Consider the following 24,892-nt stretch of genomic DNA (forward strand, 5'->3'; position numbering starts at 1 on the left):
TATGCCAAAGCCTTTGGATCACCACAAACTGTGGAAAATTCTTAAAGAGATGGGAATACCAGACCACCTGACCTGCCTCCTGAGAAATCTGTATGCAGGTCAAGAAGAAACAGTTAGAACTGGACATGGAACAACAGACTGGTTCCAAATTGGGAAAGGAGTACGACAAGGCTGTATATTGTCACCCTGCTTATTTAACTTATATGCAGAGTACATCATGTGAAATGTCAGGCTGGATGAAGTACAAGCTGGAATCAACTTTGCCAGGAGAAATATCAGTAACCTCAGATATGCAGATGATACTACCCTTATGGCAAAAAGCTGGACTGATGCTAAAGCTGAAACTCCAATACTTTGGCAACCTGATGCAAAGAACTAACTCATTGGAAGGGACCCTGATTCTGGGAAAGATTGAAAGCAGGTGAAGGGGATGATAGAGGATGAGATGGTTGAATGGCCATCACCGACTCAATGGACATGAGTTTGAGTAAGCTCTGGGAGTTGGTGATGGACAGGGAAGCCTGGTGTGCTGCAGTCCATGGGGTCACAAAGAGTTGGACACAACTGTGGACTGAACTGAACTGAACTGTGTAAGCGTCAGTCCCTCTAGGAGCAATGATTCAGCCCTGAAGGGCCTCTGAATGTATAGGAGTACTGTGTGGGTGGTGGGGGTTCAGGTGTGAGGTGAAGACCCGGCCCCACTGGAAGGGGACACTGCCTCTTAGCCCCCTGGGTGGCTGTGGTCACAGGGGATACAAGTTTCAGTCCAGCAAGCCCAAACTCATGGCACCTTCATTTATTCAGTTCAGTTCAGTTCAGTCGCTCAGTCTTATCCAACTCTTTGCAACCCCATGGACTGCAGAACACTAGGCTTACCTGTCCATCACCAACTCCCAGAATTTACTCAAACTCATGCCCACTGAGTCAGCGGTGCTATCCAACCATATCATCCTCTGTCATCCCCTTCTCCTCTCGCCTTCAATCTTTCCCAGCATCAGGGTGTTTTCCAATGAGTCAGTTCTTCCCATCAGGTGGCCAAAAATTGGAGTTTCATCTTCAGCATCAGTCCTTCCAATGAATGTTCAGGACTGCTCTCCTTTAGGATTGACTGGTTGGATCTCCTTGCAGTCCAAGGGACTCTCAAGAGTCTTCTCTAACACCTGCTCAAAGAAAAAAGCATCAATTATTTGATGCTCAGCTTTCTTTGTGGTCCCACTCTCACATCCATACATACTACTGGGAAAACCATAGCTTTGACTAAACAGATCTTTGTGGGCAAAGTGATGTCTCTGCTGTTTAATAGGCTGTCCAGGTTGGTCATAGCTTTTCTTCCAAGGAGCAAGCGTCTTTTAATTTCATGGCTGCAGTCACCATGTGCATTGATTTTCGAACCCCCCAAAATAAAGTCTGTCACTATTTCCCCATCTGTTTGCCATGAAGTGATGGGATCAGATGCCATGATCTTAGTTTTCTGAATGTTGAGTTTTAAGCCAAATTTTCCACCCTCCTCTTTCACTTTCATCAAGAGGCTCTTTAGTTCCTCTTCACTTTCTGCCATAAGGATGGTGTCATCTGCATATCTGAGGTTATTGATATTTCTTGTGGCAATTGATTCCAGCTTGTGATTCACCCAGCCCGGCATTTCACATGATGTACTCTGCATATAAGTTAAATAAGCAGGGTGACAATATACAGCCTTTACTACTCCTTTCCCAATTTGGAACCAGTCTGTTGCTCCATGTCCAGTTTTAACTGTTGCTTCCTGACCTGCATACAGATTTCTCAGGAGGCAGGTCAGGTGGTCTGGTATTCCCATCTCTTTAAGAATTTTCCACAGTGGTGATCCAAAGGCTTTGGCATAGTCAATAAAGCAGAAGTAGCTGTTTTTCTGGAACTCTCTTGCTTTTGCGATGATCCAACAGATGTTGGCAGTTTGATCTCTGGTTCCTCTGTCTTTTCTAAATCCTGCTTTAACATCTGGAAGTTCACTGTTTGTTGCTTCAGCACTCCGCAGCCGTCATTCCAGCAGCAAACTTTCAAATGCTCAAACACAGTCCACTGGAAAAGAGAATTGCACACCACTTCAGTATTCTTGCCTCGAGAAAAGGCAAGATAGGACATTGAAAGAAGAATTACCTAGGTCGGTAGGTGCCCAATATGCTACTAGAGATCAGTGGAGAAATAACTCCAGAAAGAATGAAGAGATGGAGCCAAAGCAAAATCAACACCCAGTTGTGGACGTGATTGGTGATGGAAGTAAAGTCTGGTGCTGTAAAGAGCAATATTGCATAGGAACATGGAATGTTAGGTCCATGAATCAAGGCAGATTGGAAGTGGTCAAACAGGAGATTGCAAGAGTGAACATCAACATTTTAGGAATCAGTGAACTAAAATGGACTGGAATGGGTGAATTTAATTCAGATGACCATTATATCTACTACTGTGGGCAAGAATCCCTTAGAAAAACTGGAGTAGCCATCATAGTCACCAGAAGAGTCCGAAATGCAGTACTTGGATGCAGTCTCAAAAACGACAGAATGATCTCTGTTCATTTCCAAGGCAAACCATTCAATATCACGGTAATCCAAGTCTATGCCCTGCGGGAGCTGTGGCTGCCCAGTGCGCTGGAGCAGTGACTGTGGGAGACGCCCCACATCCAAGGGCGGAGAAGCCTCAGCAAAGTCGGTAGGCACTGGAGCGATCCTAGGTCAGGATTTATTAGCTTATATTAAAAAATACGGTGCAAAGCCAGTACACCACGTCTGTGAATCAGCTCTCTGGCTACCGGTTTGAGACTCCTGCCAGCATCTTCCTGGCTCTCTGCTTTGCCAAAGTGGCCAACAATTAATTCACATTTTGCTAGTCCATTGTACTCGGTTTCAGCATCCCTGCAAATGATGTTGACCATTTTGTTATGTGTTCAGTATCCTTGGATGTGAATTAGCTCCAGCAATGGGGGCTTATTTAAAGGATAACAGAGGAAAGAAGGTGGCAGAGCCTCCGGGAATCCAGGGTAGAAGCCTTGACTCTGTTATGTCCCTCCATGAGCTAGAGCTCTGCCTTGCAGCGAGGGTCTGTCCTCAGTGAGGCTGACACCGCCGACACCGCCTCCATGGTTTTGCACTCTCCCTGGACACCTCCCACTCAAATGTTATTTCATACTTTCCTCACTTACTTGTAACTTCAACTAGTACCAGCCTGTCCTATCTCTGTCCCTACAAGCCCCAAATTTAACTCAAGGCTCATCTCTTTAGTGTCTTTCGAGTTTCAGCTGTCACTACTAAATATTCTATGTGCTTGAGGTTTATTAGTTTGTAATTTTTAAGTAAAGGATTTTTCTCCAGTAGGACAGTCCACAGGCCACTGGCAAGCATGAAGACAAGCTATGCTGGTCAGGGGTCCACTCTAGCCCAGGCGATTGGAGGAGAAGGGCCAGGGTCAAGAGTGCTGAAGTAGTGGCCTACATGGCAGGGCTTGAGGGCAGAGCATCCTTCAGGAGGCCATGGCTCTAGGCAAATGTCAGCTTGTCAGAATGTTGGTTTTATGAGGATCTACTGGCTCAGGAAAAAACTCTTTCATCCTAGAAGTAGAAAGCACTGGAGCAGATGTTGGTGACATTCTACTCAGAAGTGATGTTTGTCCAGGAGTTCTATCAGTTTGAAATCCCATAGCATCCCACTTCAACTAGAGTAACGTGTTTGCAAATTCTGCATTTTGCTTTTGTATTTTTGAAAGCGGAGTAACTCAATTCCCTTAAGTGACCAAGATAACCAGTTGCTAGAATTAGAAGGAACTTTACCCCAATTCCTCATTTGTTCTGCTCTGACCCCCCTTGGCCTGCGATCTTGAGTGACCTCACCCTGACGTGGCCTCTCTTCCTGGGCTCAGGGACTCTTGAACAGTCAGCCCTCCTGGATCTGGCACCAGCAGGTTGTTAGTAGGGGTCTGGTGCAGGCATTTTAATCATCTACTTGAACCTTCTCATGTTCCATTTCAAAGGGGTCCCAAGGGAAGTGAAGCGGTTTTAAAACACAGAAGATGGTTTTCAAAATTTCTGCAGCCAGCCACAAAGGCATAACTGGTAGGAAACTTGTGCTGTCTCTTCTTTTTGCCTAAGGAGCTAAAAAGTTGGACAAAATATTAACGACTGGATTTGGAGAAAGTAAGTTACTCCCGAGAAGATATCTCTAGGTAGTCATTTTTTCGAGGCTTGTTGATTAAGGGGAAAGACTCTGGATCAGGCCCTGTGGTGGGGTGTGGGGTGCTATGATTGGCCTCAGTCCACAGATGTCCCTTCCTGTGGATTCTCTGATAGCCAGGGTACTCTGAATTAGGAGTAGGAGGACAGAAAGGCAGGCACCGACCAGAATAAAGGCGGAAGCAGACAGACACAGGCGATGCAGGACTGCAATCCCCTTGAGAAAGGGAACAGACACCTAGTTCACTCCATACTGTTGTCTTCCCTGGGGGGCAGTGATCCCTCTGGGAGGAGGCTGGGAGCCGTGTGTGGCCATCTGCATATGGGATGGCGGAAGTGAGAGCCAGGGAGGAGGAAGGTCTGAGAGAAGAAGGTCAGTGTTTGCATCAGGTCCACTGAGCTTTGACTCAAACTGAGTTTGCGCACGTGTCAGGGAAATTCCATGACGTGAGTTGGCAGCTGAACAGTTCTCTGAACTTGGGCCAGGCAGAGCGATGTGTGAACTCCATCACACCAGTGAGAAAGCTCAGGGAACACTTGGGGCAATGGATAAAGTACATCAGGATCATGTAGGGATAAATCGGCCAGGAAAAAGTCTACTCAGAGCCATCCCAAGGACTTAAACCTCAAAAGAAGCGATGTCGTCTAAATCAAGGACACCTCACCTGATACAAATGCTATCCATTTTATGTTGTATTTTCAGGAGATATTGCTCCAATAGGTCTTTAAAAAATTTCTGGTACAGTGCAGGAAGATGCAGAAACATATGGTGACATTTAGGGGGAAAAAATCAATGCTGAAGCTGCTGGTCCTCAGACCACCTGTGGAGCCAGGTTCCTGTGATGTAATCTCATCCGCATTGAGTAATAAAATGAGAAGCTGTTGTAATTTTAATTTCTTCAGTTCCAAACGTGTACAGTCATTAGATAGTAAGCTGGACTTTTCCCTGGGAGGACCCTTGCTAGTATATATCTATTATTTTTACATACCTGAATCTTTGGGGTCCGATCTCGCTATAATGTTCTTACTGGACCAATGTTGCTTCTGTCTGCTTCCTCTTTTATCTCGGTTGCTGCTTGCCTTTCTGTCCTCCTACCGATTACTCCAGGCTTCCCTGGTGGCTCAGCTGGTAAAGAATCTGCTTGCAGTGTGGGAGACCTGGGTTCGATACCTGGGTTGGGAAGATCCCTTGGAGAATGAAACAGCTACCCACTCCAGTATTCTGGCTTTGAAAATTCCATGGAATGCATAGTCCATGGGGTCACAAAGAGTCAGACACAACTGAGTACCTTTCACCAAAAACACCAGGCCGTGCTGCTGGTCAGAATACCTTGGCTATCAGAGTACCCACAAAAAGGGACATCTGGTCAGAGTCTGGCCAATCAGAGCACCCCACACCCCACCACAGGGACTGATCCAGAGATGAGGCCTGGAGTCCTTCCCTTAATCAGTGAGCCTCAAAAAGTCACCACCTAGAGATATCTTCTCTGGAGTAACTTACTTTCTTCAGCTTTTTTTTTTTTTTGATTGTGCTGGATCTTTGCTGATGTTCTAGGGCTTTCTTTAGTTGTGGCCAGTGGGGGCAACTCTCTCGTTGCAGTGGGCAGGCTTTTCACTGCAGTGGTGTCTCTGGTTTCAGAGCATGAGCTCTAGGATGGTCAGGCTTAACTAGTTGCAACACTCAGGTTTAGTTGCCCCTCAGCATGTAGAATCTTCTGGGACTGGGGATTGAACAGAGTTTGCCAAGAGAATGTACTTGTCATAGCAAACACCCTCTTCCAACAACAGAAGAGACGACTCTACACATGGATATCACCAGATGGTCAATACCAAAATCAGGCTGATTATATTCCTTGCAGCCAGAGTTGGAGAAGCTCTATACAGTCAGCAAAAACATAGCTGACTGTGGCTCAGATCATGAACTCCTTATTGCCAAATTCAGACTTAAATTGAAGAAAATAGGGAAAACCACTAGACCATTCAGGTATGACCTTAATCAAATCCCTTATGAATTTACAGTGGAAGTAAAAAATAGGTTCAAGGGATTAGATCTGATAGAGTGCCTAAAGAACTATGAATGAGGTTCATAACATTGTACAGGAGGCAGGGATCAAAATCATCCCCAAGAAAAAGAAATACATAGAGGTGAAATGGTTGTCTGAGGAGGCCTTACAAATAGCTGAGAAGGGTGGGATGATTTGAGAGAATAGCACTGAAACATGTATATTAACATATGTGAAACAGATCACCAGTCCGGGTTCGATGCATGAGGCAGAGTGCTCAGGGCTGGTGCACTGGGATGACCCTGAGAGATGGGATAGGGAGGGAGGTGGGAGGGAAGGTCAGGATGGGGAACACGTGTACACCCATGGCTGATTCATGTGAACGTATGGCAAAACCAACACAATATTGTAAAGTAATTAGCCGCCAGTTAAAAAAAAAAAAAGGAAAAAAAAAAACCCCTAATAGCTGAGAAAAGAAGAGAAGTGAAAAGCAAAGGAGGAAAAAAAGGTACAAGCATCTGAATGCAGAGTTCCAAAGAATAGCAAGGAGAGATGAGAAAGCCTTCTTCAGCGATCAATGCAAAGAAATAGAGGAAAACAATAGAATGGGAAAGACTAGAGATCTCTTTGAGAAAATTAGAGATACCAAGGGAACACTTCATGCAAAGATGGGCTCAATAAAGGACAGAAATGGTATGGACCTAACAGAAGCAAAAGATATTAAGAAGAGGTGGCAAGAATACACAGAAGAACTGTACAAAAAAGATCTTCATGACCCAGATAACCACAGTGGTGTGATCACTCACCTAGAGCCAGACATCCTGGAATGCAAAGTCAGGTGGGCCTTAGAAAGCATCACTATGAACAAAGCTAGTGGAGGTGATGGAATTCCAGTTGAGCTATTTCAAATCTTAATAGATGATGCTGTGAAAGCGCCACACTCAATATGCCAGCAAATTTGGAGAACTCAGCAGTGGCCACAGGACTGGAAAAGGTCAGTTTTCATTCCAATTCCAAAGAAGGGAAACGCCAAAGAATGCTCAAACTACTGCACAATTGCACTCATCTCACACACTAGCAGGAAATGCTCAAAATTCTCCAAGCCAGGCTTCAGCAATACATGAACCAAGATCTTCCAGATGTCCAAACTGGATTTAAAAAGGCAGAGGAACCAGAGATCAAATTGCCAACATCTGATGAATTATTGAAAAAGAAAGACAGTTCCAGAAAAACATCTATTTCTGCTTTATTGACTATGCCAAAGCCTTTGACTGTGTGGATCACAACAAATCATGGAAAATTCTTCAAGAGATGGGAATACCAGACCACCTTACCTGCTTTCTGAGAAATTTGTACTTAGGTCAAGAAGAAACAGTTAGAACTGGACATGGAACAACATGGAACAGACTAGTTTCAAATTGGGAAAGGAGTACGACAAGGCTGTATATTATCACCCTGCTTATTTAACTTATATGCAGAGTACCTCATATGAAATCCTGGCCTTGATGAAGCACAAGCTGGAATCAAGATTGCCATCAGAAATACCAATAACCTCAGATATGCAGATGACACCACTCTTAAGGCAGAAAGTGAAGAACTAAAGAGCCTCTTGATGAAAGTGAAAAAGGAGAGTGAAAAAGTTGGCTTAAAAGTCAACATTCAGAAAACTGAGATTATGGCAAAAACTGAGATTATGGCATCTGATCCCATCACTTCATGGCAAATAGATGGGGAAACAATGGAAACAGCGACAGACTTTATTTTGGGGGGGTCAAAAATCACTGCAGATGGTGACTCCAGCTATGAAATTAAAAGACGCTTGCTCCTTGGAAGAAAAGCTATGAGCAACCTGGACAGCATATTAAAAAGCAGAGACATCACTTTGCCCACAAAGATCTGTCTAGTCAAAGCTATGGTTTTTCCAGTAGTCATGTATGGATGTGAGAGTTGGACCATAAAGAAAGCTGAGCATCAAAGAATTGATGCTTTTGAACTGTGGTGCTGGAGAAGACTCTTGAGAGTCCCTTGGACTGCAAGGAGATCCAACCAGTCAATCCTAAAGGAGAGCAGTCCTGAACATTCATTGGAAGGACTGATGCTGAAGATGAAACTCCAATTTTTGGCCACCTGATGGGAAGAACTGACTCATTGGAAAAGACCCTGATGTTGGGAAAGATTGAAGGCAGGAGGAGAAGGGGATGACAGAGGATGAGATAGTTGGATGGCATCACCGACTCAATGGCCGTGAGCTTGAGCAAGCTCCAGGATTTGGTGATGGACAGGGAAGCCCGGCATGCTGCAGTCCATGAGGTCTCAATGAGCTGGGCCCAACTGAGCGACTGAGCTGAAATGAACTGGCACCTGATCTCGGCATAACTCTGACCCCGCAGGATAGTGTCTTCCTGTCTGGCATCTCCGGCCTGTCCTCTCCGGTGCCCAGACTTTCCCAGCTCTGGCTCTTCGGCTATGCTTTTGCTCCTCCTTGGTGTTCTCCAGGTGACAGTTGGTCGCCCACCTTGGTGGCCTGGCTCGTGCCTGGGTGTTCCCGTGGCTGGTCTTACTCCGACCATGGGGAATGGGTGGCCCTGTTGTGTGGTCACAGGAAGACTAGGTGTGTCTTCTCCTGACTCTGGGCCTGGCATGTGGAGAAGCTAGGTGGTGGTTATTGAATCTCTGGGAGGAGGATTTGCCTCTCGCTGCCTCCTTCCCCGCACCTCTGCAATGTAGCGGGTCAGTCCCCCTTCCACAAAGCTAATCTGCCTCTGGGGTGGGGGGATGGGCCCTGGATCAGAGGCTTAACTCTCCCCCACCCCTCTCTGCTCCTGCCACCCAGCCAAGGGGAAAACACAGCTTCTCTTGAAGACAGGAAAGAGACCAGGAAAACCAAATGTACCCACGAAAGACACCTGGGAGGGGAGGCAAGGCGGAGTGCTCATCAGAGTCTTAAGAAAAAAATGAGTCGACATCCTGGAAGAAAGTCAGAGCCAGAGCCGCCTCCAACCACTTCCCAGTCCTTGCAAACATGCCCCGCTGCACCCACCTCAACATTTCCCCGAAGAGCGTTCCCTCCTCAGACCCTTGTCCACAGGTCTTTTGTTTGGGATGATGCCTGCCCTTCTGGACACTGCATTCAGGAGATTGAGTCACTGTCCACTCACCACACTCCAGGCCCCTGAATGACCAGAAAATCAAGATTCACTGGGAAACCAGCATTTTACCCCACCGGGGGATGTCGACCATGCCCAGGAGAACTTGCAGGGGCACGGCTTCCCCCGGTTGCCTGGTGGCTCAGATGGTAAAGAATCAACAAAGGGGTGTCCCCATACACTTCCCTGAATGACTAGAATCAGGGCTTCAGGCCACTTTGGTTGACTTTGGAAGGTTCTGGAATTTTGTCCCCGTTACTTGTCACCATCTCATCATTCCCCTGCAGCCACGGCCATAAATCTGCTCAGTAACAAGCCCGTGAGCTCAGCTCGGGAGGAGGTGCCGGAGGGTCGGACTTGTCAGAGCCATTCTCAGGGAGAAATACTGGGATGTCCTGCTGGATGCTCACCAGGGTCAGTCCCCTGGCAGGACGGGTGCCGGCATGTCTTCTCCAAGCAGAGCCCTCTGGGACCCCCAACTGCAGTTCTGGGCTCCTGCCTCCACCCGAGGCTCAGACTTGCTTTTGGGTGGCCATCGGTACCCAAGTGCTCCCGTGACCCCTGCACACCATCCGTGGGGGCACCCCTTCCAGGGCTGCTCATTTGATCAGGGCCCTGCTCTCCTCACTGCTCAGTGTCAGAATCCTACAGCAGCTCGGGGGCATCCAAGGCCATCCTGGCCTTCGGAAGTCACAGCTACCCACCTAGGAAGCCCTGGAGCCATATAACCTGTGATGAAGAGGCGTTCGGCCCTTCCCCGCAGCTCCAGAGGCAGGTTCCCCACTGCCAGGCTCGCCTGCTCTTTGCAGATGGTTCCATTTGCCACAGCGAGGGTCCTGCATTAGGAGGGCAGTGGGTGTGGGGCGGGGGCTGTGAGCCTGACTCCCGTGGCCACGTGGAGAAAGCAGCTCAGAGGGGAGGCACCTTTCAGCCACTCCGCTTACTTGGCTGCAATTTTCTGAATCAATGCTTCAACTCATGAGTAAGAAAATCACACGTTCCTGCCACACGCCAGGTGGAGTTCGGCTGCAGTCTTTTCAGAGACGGCCATTGATTTCTCTGCAGCTGTTGCCCATGAGGTGCTGTGGGTGCATCTGGAACTTGCCCTGGTTCTCCGGGCAGCCGTTACCCGTCTCCAGGGGTCGCAGTGGTGGAGGGCTTGGGCATGCAGGTGCCCAGAGCGGCCCACAAAGGCAGGGCTGTGTCTTTTGTGTTGTTTTGTTTTGTTTTCGTATATGTGATCCAAAGCTTAGCACACGGTAGGTACTTGATAAATGCTTGCTCCATGTTCATTTGATTTATTATCTGCTATATTCCAGAATAAAATGTTACTATACCGCACATTTAAACATCAGGGGCACTCTGCACAGGAAGGGCGTCCTAGGCCATGGGCCCTGCTCCCTGGTGGCCTCATTGGAGGCCGTGTGTGTGTGTGTGTGTGTGTGTGTGTGTGTGTGCGTGCTCAGTTGCTCTGCTGTGTTGACTCTTTGCCACCTCATGGACTGTAGCCTACCAGGCTCCTTGGTCCATGGGATTCTCCAGGCAAGAATACTGGAGTGGGTAGCTCTTCCCTTCTGCAGGGGGACTTCCCCAAGCAGGGATCGAGCCCGTGTGTCTTGTGTCTCCTGTATTGGCAGGCAGATTCTTTTCCATTGAGCCACCTGGGAAGTCCCAAACTCCAAGATCAAGTGGAAATGCCAGGGACTGAACCCGGGGCCTTACACATGGGAAGCATGCTCTCTGCCGCTGAGGTACATCCCCTGGAGCTGGGGGGCTTGAGAAAAGCCCAAGTGTCCACTCCCCAGGAACCAGCTTCTGGGGTCAGTCAGAACATCAAGTTTCTTTGCTTCTAGAAGACTTTGCTCATCTTTGTGGTGTGACACCATCTCGCAGAGATGGAAGCTGACTGACAGTCAGTGGTTGTCTCTGAAACTAGAGGAAAAGAGTTAACCGCCTCATGGTAAATACAGTTCAATGGGGGGGTCAGTGAGCAAACGTGAGCAGCTGTTAGGTGGTGGTGTGGGAAACAGCTTTCTCTGGGCAAGTATGGCCAAGATTTCTAGCGGACCCAGTGCCCATCTTCCCTTCCCTTCCTTTCCCTTCTGGGTACTCAGCCACCAGATAACAACTCTGCCTCCCACCATCTCTGGGAGCCAGGGGAGCCACGTGTGGGCTGTGAATAGAGGAAAGAGATCATTTCTAGAACATACAGGTAAACACAGAGGCTGTGCCTACCCACGTGACCCAGTGACTCAACAACAACAATCCTCTCCTTGAGACCCTGCCAGGTGCTTGGAAATGAAATGAGAAGGAAGGTGCTGGAGTAGCCATACTGGGCTGTGAGGTAGAGACTGTTGTGAGGAGGGCAGAGAAACAGGTGGTGGAGGGCGTCTGGGTCCGCGTGCATGTGAGTATGGAGGAGAAGTCTCTGTCTTGCTGCTGCTGCTGTGTTTCGGGCTCTTGGTTATAGCAGCCCAAGTTGTGCCTTCATTCCCAGCGCATCCAGAGTTCCTTGTCTGAGTCCCCCTCTTGCCACATGATCCCCGACCTCCCCCTGAAGGCAAATGCTACTTTGAAAATTCTCTCTTGACTTTATTTTTGAAATTTACTATTAGACTCTTGGTGAGAAATAACATATAAGTTTCCTAATGAAAGGTTGTTGCTGAACGAAAAGACGCTGGGATGCTTGGCCTCCGAAGGAGAAAAATTCAATCTGGGGCCAGAGATGAGGCTTGATTGCTCAGAGCTTTTGTGTAATAAAGTTTTATTAAAGTGTAAAGGAGATAGAGAAAGCTTCTGACATAGGCATCAGAAGGGGGCAGAAAGAGTACCCCCCTGCTAGTCTTCAGCTGGATGTTATATAGTCACCAGCAGTCTGTTAATAAAAGAAAGGAATGTCTTAAAACTCAGAATGGCAGCAGGCCCCTCACCCATAAGATGCATTTTGGGATAATCCTGGCACCAGATGCTTCATCCCAGGCCATAAAACGATTGACTTGAATCTTGTAGCAGGGCAGATTACCATACAAATAGTTTCGTTTACATAGATTAGGGGAACAATATCTGAGTTTAACATACTGGTTTGTCAAGTAGGTTCTGAGCCATTAGACAGAACCCACTTGAAGACAGAGTCTGGGGTAAATGCACAGTACATTAACATAGCTTCAGACAAACATTTCCATAAGAAAAAGGCATTGGTTAACTCAAGGTTTGAGAATAGTTAACTTCAGGTGAAACCAGGTGTCATTATGGCAACACAGTATTTTAAGGGAAACCTCCTTTTAAATTTGTATAGAGAAGGAAAAAAAGAAAAAAATGTCTGACGCTTGCAGCCTATTTCCTCCGTTTGGAGACCCCTGGCCTTCCTGCCTGTTACCCTCTCACTAACACTCCCCTCTCAAAAAAAGCCCTCCCTTGTCATCAGTTTCCTCCCGCCCTTTCTGCTTTCTCAGTTTCTTGGCTTCTCTTTCTGAGATCTAGGGGCTGACATCAAGGTCTAGTGGTTCCCAGCTTCGCGCTCAGCTTGAGGCAGCTGACCGGTCCCAATTCCTCTTGTTTCTTCTGCCCTCCCCTCTTCCCTCCTTTCTCCCCACGTCAAAGCCTCAGCAAGGGGAAGTGAGGAAGGTGTGGGGTGCATGGAAGGTCACTCCAGGCAGCAATGGGAATTCAGGCTGTGGGGCCTTGGGCCCCACATTGTTGAGTAAACTAGTGTGAGCTGGAATTCAGAGAATGAACCAGAAATTCCAAGGGTCATCGCTTTGATTTTATTCTGTGTACTTTTTAGTTTTTTTAAAATCAGCAGTCTTGGGGCTGCTATGTCTCCTTTTATGTTTTAGCATTTTGATCCAGGCTCACTTGAATCAAAGGCACTTTTATGTTCATTGAGTACTCCTGACTATAAATTCACCTTCCACCTCCGTCCCCACCCTGCAGACATTCATGCTCCTCACCATGGGCCTCAGTAGATGGCTCCTTGCCCCTGGTTCCGGGAACAAGTGAGGCAGTAGGAGGAAGAAACCCCCCCTCCCCACCGCCGCCCTGCACTGGCCGCATTCCATCCCTGGTGTGAGTGACTCTTGCCCCTTCAGCACGCTTCTCGCTGTTTCATCAGCTGTACAATTTGGGCTTTCCAGGTGATGCTAGTGGTAAAAAAAAAAAAAAAAAGCGACTATCAATGCAGGAGACACAGGGATGTGTGTTCGATCCCTAGGTCGGGAAGATCCCCTGAAGGAGGAAATGGCAACCCATTCCAGTGCAAAATATTCTTGTCTGGGAAATCCCGTGGACAGAGGAGCCTGGCAGGCTACAGTTCATGGGGTCACAGAGTCAGACACGACTGAAGTGACATAGCATGCATGCGCAACTTGTGGGTACCCCTTCCCCGTCGCAGACCCTGCACTTTCCTCTTAGAACAAGCAGCTCAGTAAGCACTGTGAGGATTCTGGTGGCCGACTGGAAATCAGTTTACACAGACAGGACACCCCCTTCCCACAGCTGAGAGTGTGCCTGGCATCTCCTGGCCACGGCGTCTCCATCATCTGAGCCAGGTGCTAACGAGGAGCGAGGAAGTGGGGCAGCTCTGCAGACACCTCCAGGGCTGGCGAGTCTTGTGGCTGAGACTCCTGCGCAGCAGGTGGGCTCCAGGTGCAGCCAGCTCCATCCTGGGTCAGGTCCAGGACCTGGGGGGGGGCGGTGGGCAGCCGGGTCTCTCAGGGCTTGTTATTGGACCCTGGGACTTGGGAGGCGGCCTGTGGGTTCTGATGGCCTGAATACAGTTGGCATGACCATCCCTTTCAGTCTGCTTCAGAGAGGCAGCGGTGAGGAGTGGTGAGAAGGCCAGCTTTAATGGGTTTCATGCTCTCAGGGCCCAGCCCTGTGGGGAGGCAAGGGGTGAGAGTTGCCCAGGCCCCCCAGACCCCAGGGGCCCCAAGGCTATGCTGCTCAGACACTCAGGCGTGTTCGACTCTGTGATCCCTGGACTGTAGCCCACAAGGTTCCTCTGTCTATGGGATTCCCTAGGCAAGAATACTGGAGTGGGCTGCTGAGACCTCCTCTAGGGGATCTTCCCGACCTGGGATCGAATTCGCAGTCTCTTATGTCCGCTGCACTGACAGGAGGGTTCTTTACCACCAGCAACCCCTGGGAGGCCCTGGTCAGCACTGCTGGCCCCCAAACAGGAGCAGATCCCTTAGACAAACCTGGAGAAAGGGGGAGCAAGGGCTGGAGCTGTGGAGAACTGCAGAGATGAAGGCAGGAACTGATGCATTCTGCTCTACCCCCATGGGGCCCTGGAGACCGAGATCCTGACGGGGCACCCTCCTGGAGCCCACCTGGGCAAGGGCGTCGTCAGGGGAAAGCAGCTGGTCTCCACCCAGACTACGTCCCAGAGGCTGTGTATCTCCTTCACCTGGGAAATAGAAAGCTCCGCACTGGCGGCCAGCTGGGTCCTTGGCCCCTTGGGGGAGCACCCCAAGGTCCTGAGCAGACATCAGGGCCACAGATCAGACTTGTTCCTTGCTCCCGTCTCCCTAACTCAGAGGTGGGAGTGCTGACATTCCAACTAGAATTCAGTGGTCAGGATTACTTCAGCTGGTGATGGCGGGGGTGATGTCACGGACAACCCCCTTCTTCCTCCAAAGACATGGATGGTGAAGGTGAGGTCTCTGCCTCAAGTCACCAAGGCCCCCTCTTCCTGCAGCTCGGCAGCGTTGAGCACTGTTTGGGCCCCAGACCCAGAGGGTCTGCCTCTGTCTGTCTGTCCATCTCTCTCTTCAGTGTTCCATCTGCATCGCTTCTGTGCCTCCTGAGTGTTGGGATGACCACAGGGAGGGAGGAAGATGCTCTGCACCAGGCCAGGGACCTCTGTTACTTCTCACTCACATGTGTGTTTAGAGTCTGCAGATACAAAGAAGCAGGAACCAGGGGGGAAGCTGGTCCTGCATGAGCGTTGGGCTCAGGGTAAGGTCTACGTCTCAGGAGCTCTGGGGCTGCAGACGGTCACCTCACACGCACCCACCTCCCTTTACCCCCAGTCTTGGTGAGGACAGGGGCATGGACCCTGTGGTCAGGGCAGCTGAGCCTTTGCCAGAGTACACACGCGGGGCTACTGATTCTTACGGATGGTTGCTTGAGGTCAGTGGCAGTTGTCTCTGGCTTCCTCAGGTCAGTGAAAAGCTGAGGGCCGGAGAGAGAGCCCCGGGCAGTCCCTGAGTCCTGGAGGGAGACAGGGCCTGGGAGACAGATTCTAGGAGGCGGGACCAAGGGCCTCTGGAGTTGGCAGTGGGCAACAGTCTGCCCTTCTCTGGGAGTGCTGGCAAGCAGGGGCCCTCGCAGGCCTGCTCTGACTGCCCACCCTAGCAGATGTGGTCTTGTCATGTTACGCTCCTGGGCTTCCTGCCCTGTCTGCCCCTGGATTCTAGTCCAGGTTCTGGTTACTGGGCCAGCAGTGAGGCTGCTGTTCCCAGTTCGCCTGCATCAACAAGATCCCCTTGGGAGCTGGGGGAGACGCTGAGCCAGGTGGGAAGGCTGAACCCTGCAGAGCAGGTGGGGGTGGAAGAGAAGACGCTGAGCCACAGGAGGACTTGCATGTGGGGCCTGGGTGGGGCCCTGGGGAGAACCCAACAGGTGGAGCCATGAGCCGAGGGCCGGGTGAGTCTTGATGAGTCACGTCCCTTTTTGTGAGCGGTACAGTGTTGACGTGAGTCATACGCAGCCAGACCCCAGGAATAGAACCCAAGAGCCGCTCTGCTCCCCACACGCTCCCTTCCAGGTCCGTCTGGGTCAAGGTCATAACGAGAGCTACCCTACCCTGGGGCCTCTGGATCTTCCCTGGCTGAGACCAGCAGGGGACAGCAGGGTGGCTGGCTTAGGAATGAGGGTCATCTTCAGGCCTAGGATCCCATGGCTCTGACCATCCCCTGCCCCCTCCCCTAGTGCTTGACAGCATCAGAAAGCCTCCCATCCCGGCAAAGCTCTCCAAGGGGTTGCTCTGGGCTCAGAGTATGAGCAGAGTTCAGCCCACTGGTAGCCGGTTAGCGTTAGCTCCAGGTGTGGACTCACTGGGCCCCCATGGGGTGGAGGCTGTGTTCCAGGTCCTCTGTCCCCAGCCCCTGCAACTGAGGGGTACATGCAACTGAGGGGAGGAGAGAGGGCTGTGTGCTGAGGACAGGCTCCCTGTGTAGGACGGGGGGTGCTGGGCGATCCCTACCACAGATCCCCATGGGACTTGGAGTACCCGGGCGGTCGGGGGCAGAGCTTGTCTCCAGGACCCAGGTCTGCAGGTCACTTTGAAGTCAGCCCATGGGGAAGCAGCCTGAAAAGTCATTTCCTGTCCATCTGTTTGGGGGAATCAGCTGAGTGGGGCCTGCATCGTCAGGATTGAGATTTTTCTCCCAGTCTCTGTGCGCGTGTTATCTGTGCAAAGCTTTCCTGGAATCTCCGACGAGCCTCTCTCTCAGGCAGACAGCCTTGTAATTACCTCCAAATTGGTGGCCGTGTGGTGTGCCTTGGGTGCTCCTGGCTCAGCCGCCAGCTGCAACCCCCTGGCTTCTGGGAATCCCCTCCCTGATCCCAGCCACCACATTCCAGGATCCCAGATGGAGTCCACCCACCCACGGGACACGCAGCAGCTTTGGAACTTGTAGCAGGCTGATGGAGACTTCGAGAAGGGCGCAGACTGGAGGACAGGTATACACGCAACTCCAGGGAGTCTGTCTGGGATTAGGAGGGAGCTTAATCCGTTGCTGGTTTGGCACTTGGGGACCGTGGGATGCCCTACAGGAATGAAAGTGGCTGCAGGAGGGTGTCTTGAGGCAGCATCACTCAGACCAATGCCCCAAAGACCCCAAACCCAAAACAGCCACCAAAGGGTTACTCCCACAATTTGCTTTTTTTCTTTAGTGAATTAATTTATTGATTTTTTAAAATATAAATTAAAAAAAAATTTTTTTTTACTTTACAATACTGTATTGGTTTTGCCATACATCGACATGAATCCACCACGGGTGTACCTGAGTTTCCAACCCTGAACCCCGCTCCCATCACCTTCCCCATATCATCTCTCTGGGTCATCCCAGTGCACCAGCCCCAAGCATCCTGTATCCTGTATCAAACCTAGACTAGCGATTCATTTCTTACATGATAGTATACATGTTTCAATGCCATTCTCCCAAATCATCCCACCCTCACCTTCTCCCAGAGTCCAAAAGTCTGTTCTTTACATCTGTGTCTCTTTTGCTGTCTCGCATACAGGGTTATCATTACCATCTTTCTGAATTCCATACATATGTGTTAGTATACTGTATTGGTGTTTTTCTTTCTGGCTTACTTCACTCTGTATAATCGGCTCCAGTTTCATCCACCTCATTAGAACTGATTTAAATGTACTCTTTTTAACGGCTGAGTAATACTCCATTGTGTATATGTACCACAGCTTTCTTATCCATTCATCTGCTGATGGACATCTAGGTTGCTTCCATGTCCTGGCTATTATAAACAGTGCTGCGATGAACACTGTGGTACACGTGTCTCTTTCAATTCTGGTTTCCTCGGTATGTATGCCCAGCACTGGGATTGCTGGGTCATAAGGCAGTTCTATTTGTAGTTTTTTAAGGAATCTCCACACTGTTCTCCATAGTGGCTGTACTAGTTTGCATTCCCACCAACAGTGTAAGAGGGTTCTCCTCCACACCCTCTCCAGCATTTATTGCTTGTAGACTTTTGGATCGCTGCCATTCTGACTGGTGTGAAATGGTACCTCATTGTGGTCTTGATTTGCATTTCTCTGAGAATGAGTGATGTTGAGCATCTTTTCATGTGTTTGTTAGCCATCCGTGTTTTCTTTTTTAAATTCTATTTATTCATGTTACTGTTGACTGTGCTAGGTCTTCGTTGCTGCACTTGGACTTTCTGCAGCTGCGGCGAGCGGGAGCGACTGTCTGGTTGTGGTGCACCAGTCCTCATTGCAGCGGCTTCTCTTGTTGCAGAGCTCAGGCTCTGGGTGATGCCAGTAGCTGTGATGCCCAGACTTAGCTGCTCCACGGCATGCGGGATGTCCCTGTATCAGGGATGGAACCCATGTCCGCTGCCTTGGCAGATGGATTCTTAGCCACTGGACCACCAGGGAAGTCCTCAATTTGTTTCTTGCATCCAGTCCAGTTTTTCTAGAGGCTTCTCTGGACTGGCTGCATGGCAGACCCTCCTGCTGGCCCCTGACTCACTACACTCAGCTCCTGGCCCCCTGGGTGGCTCACTCTGTCCACTGCGGCGGGGCTGCCCAGCGTCGTCCTGTTGGTCACTCCGTGACTGGGGGACGTCTTTGGAGTGAAGGGTCGCCAAGGGTCTGCCCCTTCTTCTGGCTCTTTTGGGGCTCCGCCTGAGAAACATGGGCCTTTCGTTGCACCACTGGGACGGGAAGGCGTGTGTCCCCCAGGCCCGGCCGGAGTGCATTTGACTGGTTTCCTCGTCTTGCTAAATCCAAAGGCCTGACAGGACTTTGCCTTCATGGTTGCATTTTCTCAACTAAAAGTCGGTTTGCCATTTGGGAGAGACGGAGTTATTGGAAGCTGGTTCTCTGTATATTCCCGCAGGGGTTCTAAGGTCCCACTGCTCCAACAGTGTGGTTGTGAATCCAGCATGTTCTGAAGATCAGGCGGAACGTAAGTTCAGAAGGAAGCAGTCTGGAGCTGGCGGAAGAGCGGGCTTTGGGATGAATTCACGCTCGGAGAAGGAGGCGCGGCCGAGCTGGAACCTGGGGCCCACAGTTTACAAGCTGTGTTCACTCCCCCATGAGGCGGTGGGCAAGAGTGAGGGCATGGCTTTCTCTGCTCTTCTCCATCAATATTCATCAATATTCTGCGTCTACAAAGTCCCATCACATCCCAACACGAGGTGGGAAGACGGCTGGGGCTATGATGTGGGGGTGGGGGGGGGGGGAAGGTTGCAGCCCCCAGGTTGCCAGGAAACGGAATGCTGGTGTGGATGGGGCCGCCCCCCATGGGGCTTCTCCGTCCTTCAGTGACCGAAACAAACCCTTTGGGATGGGACCTGGCAGAGCCACTTGGAGGGGACGCATCCATTTATGAGTCTCTAATCAAGGCTCAGATGATAAAGAATCCGCCTGCAACACAGGAGACCTGGGTCCAATCCGTAGGTCAAGAAGATCCCCTGGAGAAGGGAATGGCAACTCACTCCAGTATTCTTGCCTGGAAAACTCCATGGAAAGAGGAGGCTGGCGGGCTACAGTCCATGGGGGTCACAAAGAGTCAGACATGACTGAGCAACTAACACTTTCTTCACTTTTCAATTTAAAGGGAAAAAAGACCCAAAATGGGGCTTCAGAAACTATGGCGTGCAATGTTTATATTTAACAAAATAACTTTTTAGCACATAAAAATCAGTGTAACATGACTGTGCTATTCAAAATATGACTTCATGGTGCATACAGCTCATGGGGTCAGGCTTAGAGGCGTCAGGAGACCTGTCTGCCTTTAGTCTGGAAGGTGAGCTCTGAGGCTCTGTAACCTCAGTCCTTGGTACACGTGTGCCCCAGGGCCCCCCAGAACTCCACCCGTCCTGGACAGGCTTTGAGTCTGGGCGTCAGGCTTCCCATTGCTGACCAATAGTCCTGACTCCTTGGAATCCAAGGGCTCATGGTCCTGCCCACAGCAAGTGGACCAAGGGGCCTCTCTTGTGTCAGTCATGATGGTCTTTTCTTGTTCCCCAAGGGGCAGTTTGAGTGTTATAGTGGGTTGGATGGTGGCCCACAAAGACACATCCATGTCCTAATGCCCAGACCATGACCTTCTGTGGCAAAAATGTGATTGAGGATCCTGAGAGGAGGTGTTTATCCAGGATTATCGAGTGGGTCCTTGATGCCATCACAGGGGTCCCTATAGGGAAGCAGCAGAGAGAGGTCATATAGACACAGGGGGAGGTGGCCATGTGAAGATGGAGCAGAGAGATGGGACCACAAACCAGGGATGCCAGGAGCTCTGAGGAGCTGGGAGAGGCAGAAAGGATTCTCCCCCAGAGTCTTGAGAACTAGCATGGCCCCACTGACACCTTGATATCAGACTGCTGGCTCCAGAGCCATGGGAGAAAAAATTCCTGTTGTTTTGAGCCCTCAAGTTTGTAGCGATTTTTTCGGAAGTTCTGTGAAACTAATACAAGTATTCTCATTTTACGTGTATATTCTCATTTTCATACTCAGGGCTCTCCCTGATTGCCCCACCAGGCCAAGCTTATTCTCTAAGGCTAAGCTGAGAGCATCCTCATGCCTCCCACAGTGACCTCACTCTTCCTGGAAATCCCAGCAGAGGGGCTCGCAGACCACCTGAATATGGAGCCCCGGGACTCAGGCAAATGCTGTCACCTGGGTCCCACCCCCAGGAAGGCTGATTGCCTTGTCTGGGGTGCAGCCTGGGCCCTGGGGTTCTGGAAGCTCCCTGCACATCCTAACTTGGTGGTCTAAACCCAGGCTGGTCCCGCTGAGTGGGGATCAGTGTGTCCGAAGTGAGTGGCCCTTTAGCTCAGGGCGGAAGTGTGGACCCACCTTGGCACCAGTGCTGAGTAGTGTGTGTAGCTTGGCAGACAGCGAGCTTCTGGAGGAAGACATTGAACAATGCTTTCAACAGATGCCAGGATCTGTCTTTTAAGTTTTCTGGACTTCTCTGAAACATGGCTGAGTCACCTTACTCAAAGGTATCAAAGACTGGCCCTGCTCTTCCCTGTCTTTGAAGTATAAAAGCAGTGAAACCACCCAAAGAAGCCCAGGGAATGCACTTGTTGACCGGTTCTCATTTTCATGGTTGCTTGACAATGGAGGACAAGTAATGCCTGAGGTCCCAGGGTTATGGTTTGGGGCCAGGAGCAAGCATAGGTCAGCAGCTGGCTGGCCATTCATGTTGATTAGAGTGGAGACGATCCACCCTGGAACCCAGACATACTCTGGGAACCTGCCTACTTCAGCCCTCAGACTGTGAACCGGGGCAGCTGGTTAGTCCCAGGACCCTGGACTCAGCCTCTGTGCTTCGATACTGTTGCTGCTGTTTAGTGTCTAGGTCGTGTCTGACTCGTTGCGATCCTATAGACTACAGCACACCAGGCTTCCCAGTCCTCCACTATCTCCCGGAGTTTGCTCAAACTCATGTCCATTGAGTCAGTTGTGCCTTCCAACCATCTCATCCTCTGTCGCCTCCTTCTCCTCCTACCCTCAATCTTTCCCAGCATCAGGTTCAGTGAGTCAGTTCTTCTCATCAGGTGGTCACAGTATTGGAGCTTCAGCTTCAGCATCAGTCCTTCCAATGAATATTCAGGACTCATTTCCTTTAGGATGGACTGATTTGATCTCCTTGCAGTTCAAGGGACTCTCAAGAGTCTTCTCCAACACCACAGTTCAAAAGCATCAATTCTTCGGCGCTCAGCTTTCTTCACAGTCCAACTCTCACATCCATACTTGACTACTGGAAAAACCATAGCTTTGACTGTATGGACCTTTGTTGGTAAAGTGATGTCTCTGCTTTTTAATATGCTGCCTAGATTTGCCATAGCTTTTCTTTCAAGGAGCAAGTATCTTTTAATTTCATGGCTGCAGTCACCATCTGCAGTGATTTTGGAGCCCAAGAAAACAAAATCTGTCACTGTTTGCACTTTTTTTAAAACCCCACCTCTGAGGTTACAGTAGCTGCCCTGTGTACCACCCTGGCACAAAAGCCAGCAGCACTGAACATCTCTCCTAAAATGCTGTTCAGAAGGGACAGGGTCCCCCAGCAGCTTCAGGGCCCTGGGCTACAGCCCGCTTGATGCTGTTACTGCTGCTAAGTCGCTTCAGTCGTGTCCGACTCTGTGCAACCCCATAGACGGCAGCCCACCAGGCTCCCCTGTCCCTGGGATTCTCCAGGCAAGAACACTGGAGTGGGTTGCCATTTCCTCCTCCAGTGCATGAAAGTGAAGAGTGAAAGTGAAGAGTGAAAGTGAAGTCGCTCAGTCGTGTCCAACTCTTCGCGACCCCATGGACTGCAGCCTACCAGGCTCCTCCATCCATGGGATTTTCTAGGCAAGAGTACTGGAGTGGGGTGCCATTGCCTTCTCCAGCCCGCTTGATGAGTTCCCTGCTATTCCCAGCAACTGGCCTTCCCAGAGGTAAACAGAAGAAGCACGTGTGCGATTGCGCTAGGATTGTCCTCAAAGGCTGCTCTGTGTGGGAACATCCTCCCAGCTGGCAGCTGTTCACGGGAAAGATAAAAGCTATAAGAAGAGAATATGTCCCACATTCCAATTTTATTAATTAAAAGCATTAATGTTCTCACATTGGAATGGGTAACAGTCACAGGGTTCAAAATCCAGAAGGCGCGCTCCACAAGCTTGCAGAGGCTTGCTTATAAAGCTGCATTGAGGAAGACCACGTGGTACTGGAGGAGGCACAGACCCGCAGATCAAAGGACCCGCATGGACAGAGCCACCCAGCTGATGGCTGACAATGGTCAGAGGTCGACAGAGGGAAGACGGCCTCGTCAACAAGTGATGCGGGAGAAACGGGGAGGAACTCGGGTGCTGAAACGGGGACTCGACCCAAGTGTAGCGCCGAATGCAAAAATTAAATCCAAACAGATCACAGATGAAATGTAAAACATAAACTATTGCACTTTTAGGAAAAGCCTAAAATCTCTCAGAAGCTGAGTTTAGGTGAAGAGTCCTTAGACTTGGGACTTCCCTAGCGGTCCAGTGGTTAAGACAGGTGAGTGGTTGCAAGGAGTTTGAAGTCGTGGGGAGAGGAGGTGCAGCAGGGACCCTGGGCAGCAGGAGGACCCTTGTGGAGGGACAGAGTAGTGGCACAGAACTGAAGTCACACACACACAGACACAAGTGCACTTGCAAGGAGTGATGAAGGCCTTTCCTGGAAATACATCAACGACCATTTCTTGCCTTGATCCTGAAGCCTCATGTTCGCATTCATGGGCTTCCTGAGTGGCTCAGTGGTAAAGAATCTGTCTGCCAAACCCGAGCTGTGGGTTTCATCCCTGGTTTGGGAAGATTCCCTGAAGGAGGAAATGGCAACTCACTCCGGTATTCTTGCTCGGGAAATCCCATGGATAGCAGAGCCTGGTGAGCTACAGTCTGTGAGGTTGCAGAGAGTTGGACACAGCTTAGCGAGTAAATAGCAACAGCAGACATAATATCTATACAGGCAGTGCTTCCTGACCTCGGCGCTGTGGCTGGTGGTCCTGAGAGGGAGCCCCTAGCCCAGGCGTGGAGCACCAGAGTCAGGACGTCATCCTTCCTGCCCGAGCCTGCTTCATGTTTGTCTGTCTCCGTGCTGGGGCACCCAAAGCCTTAGCTTGTGGCTTCAGCCAGAAGGATGGGAGTCGACTGTGCCCTAGATAGAAGTACCGTTCGTAGAGAAGTATTTACCATGAATGAATGAGAGACAACGGTTATGTAACACATGTAAAAATAGACTTACGCCTGGATGTGTTTCAGGGGTTGGAGGAGAATCACTATTTAAGCTTCTTATGAGATAGCTGGGCTGTAGTTCACTGGGCTTTCAGGACCATTCAGAAAACTCAGTTCAGCTGTTTCATTCCCGCCAGAGAATGGTGGTTAGTGGCGTAAATCAGTGAGATGCCTGGTGACCCTCTCCGGGGAAGGAGATGAGTTCTCAATCTGGAGGCCCCGTCACAGCCTTGCTGACTTTGCTGATAATTGGGTTTTGCTCTCCCAGATATCTGCCTACTGATCTGGAGCCCACCGTGCACCATCCATCTGTCCAGCGTGCAGAGAGGGGAGATGGACAGCACCCAGACTGACACGGGTGGGCAGCCACTGGGGTGGGTCTGTGGGCTCCAGCCTCCCAGCCACTCTGCTGGGTGACTTCTGAGCCCCCTGCCCCTTCTCGCATTGTCAGGAGCACCCCCCCCCAACCACAACTGATGTGTATCTGGGCACTGTCTGACCCTCACAGCTGGGACCACTGGGTCCTCGCACAACTCCGTGAGGTGGCCACTAGAAAGTACTTCACCCAGGGTGGCATTGAGCTGGAATTTGAGCCCTGGCAGTCTGGCTGCAGAGTCTGGCCCTGCCCCTGGTGGACGAGCGCTCCTTACCCAGGCACAGCAGTGAGCCTGGGGGGTGGGGGGTGGGGGGACGCATCTGTGCCCTGGGTTCCAGAGCAGAAAAGCCCAACTCCCTGGCCCACCTCCTCTCCTACACGGAGCTCTGTGAGTGCGGCTCCCTCTGCGGGGTTTTCGTTTTAATGGACTGTGGTGGACAGGGAGAATCAGATGCAACTGGCTGCCTGAAGCTTTGACACTGCCCCCCACCCCCCAGCTGTGTGATGCAGCCAGGAACTGAAATGCTGCTTCAGAGCAGTGAGCCCAACAGACAGAGACCCCGCTCTGCCCAGGCTCAGCAAATGTGTGCAATCAGACGAGCCAGAGGCACAGGATACGTGGTGTGCAGAGTCTTGGTGACCAGTTAACATGGGACAGGGGAGGCTTTCCTGACAAGGTAACTGGTGGACACAGAGGGGGCACCCACCTGGGGGTGAG

Source organism: Capra hircus, chromosome 1 (assembly GCF_001704415.2).
Source record: "Capra hircus breed San Clemente chromosome 1, ASM170441v1, whole genome shotgun sequence".
NCBI classification, from domain to species: domain Eukaryota; kingdom Metazoa; phylum Chordata; class Mammalia; order Artiodactyla; family Bovidae; genus Capra; species Capra hircus.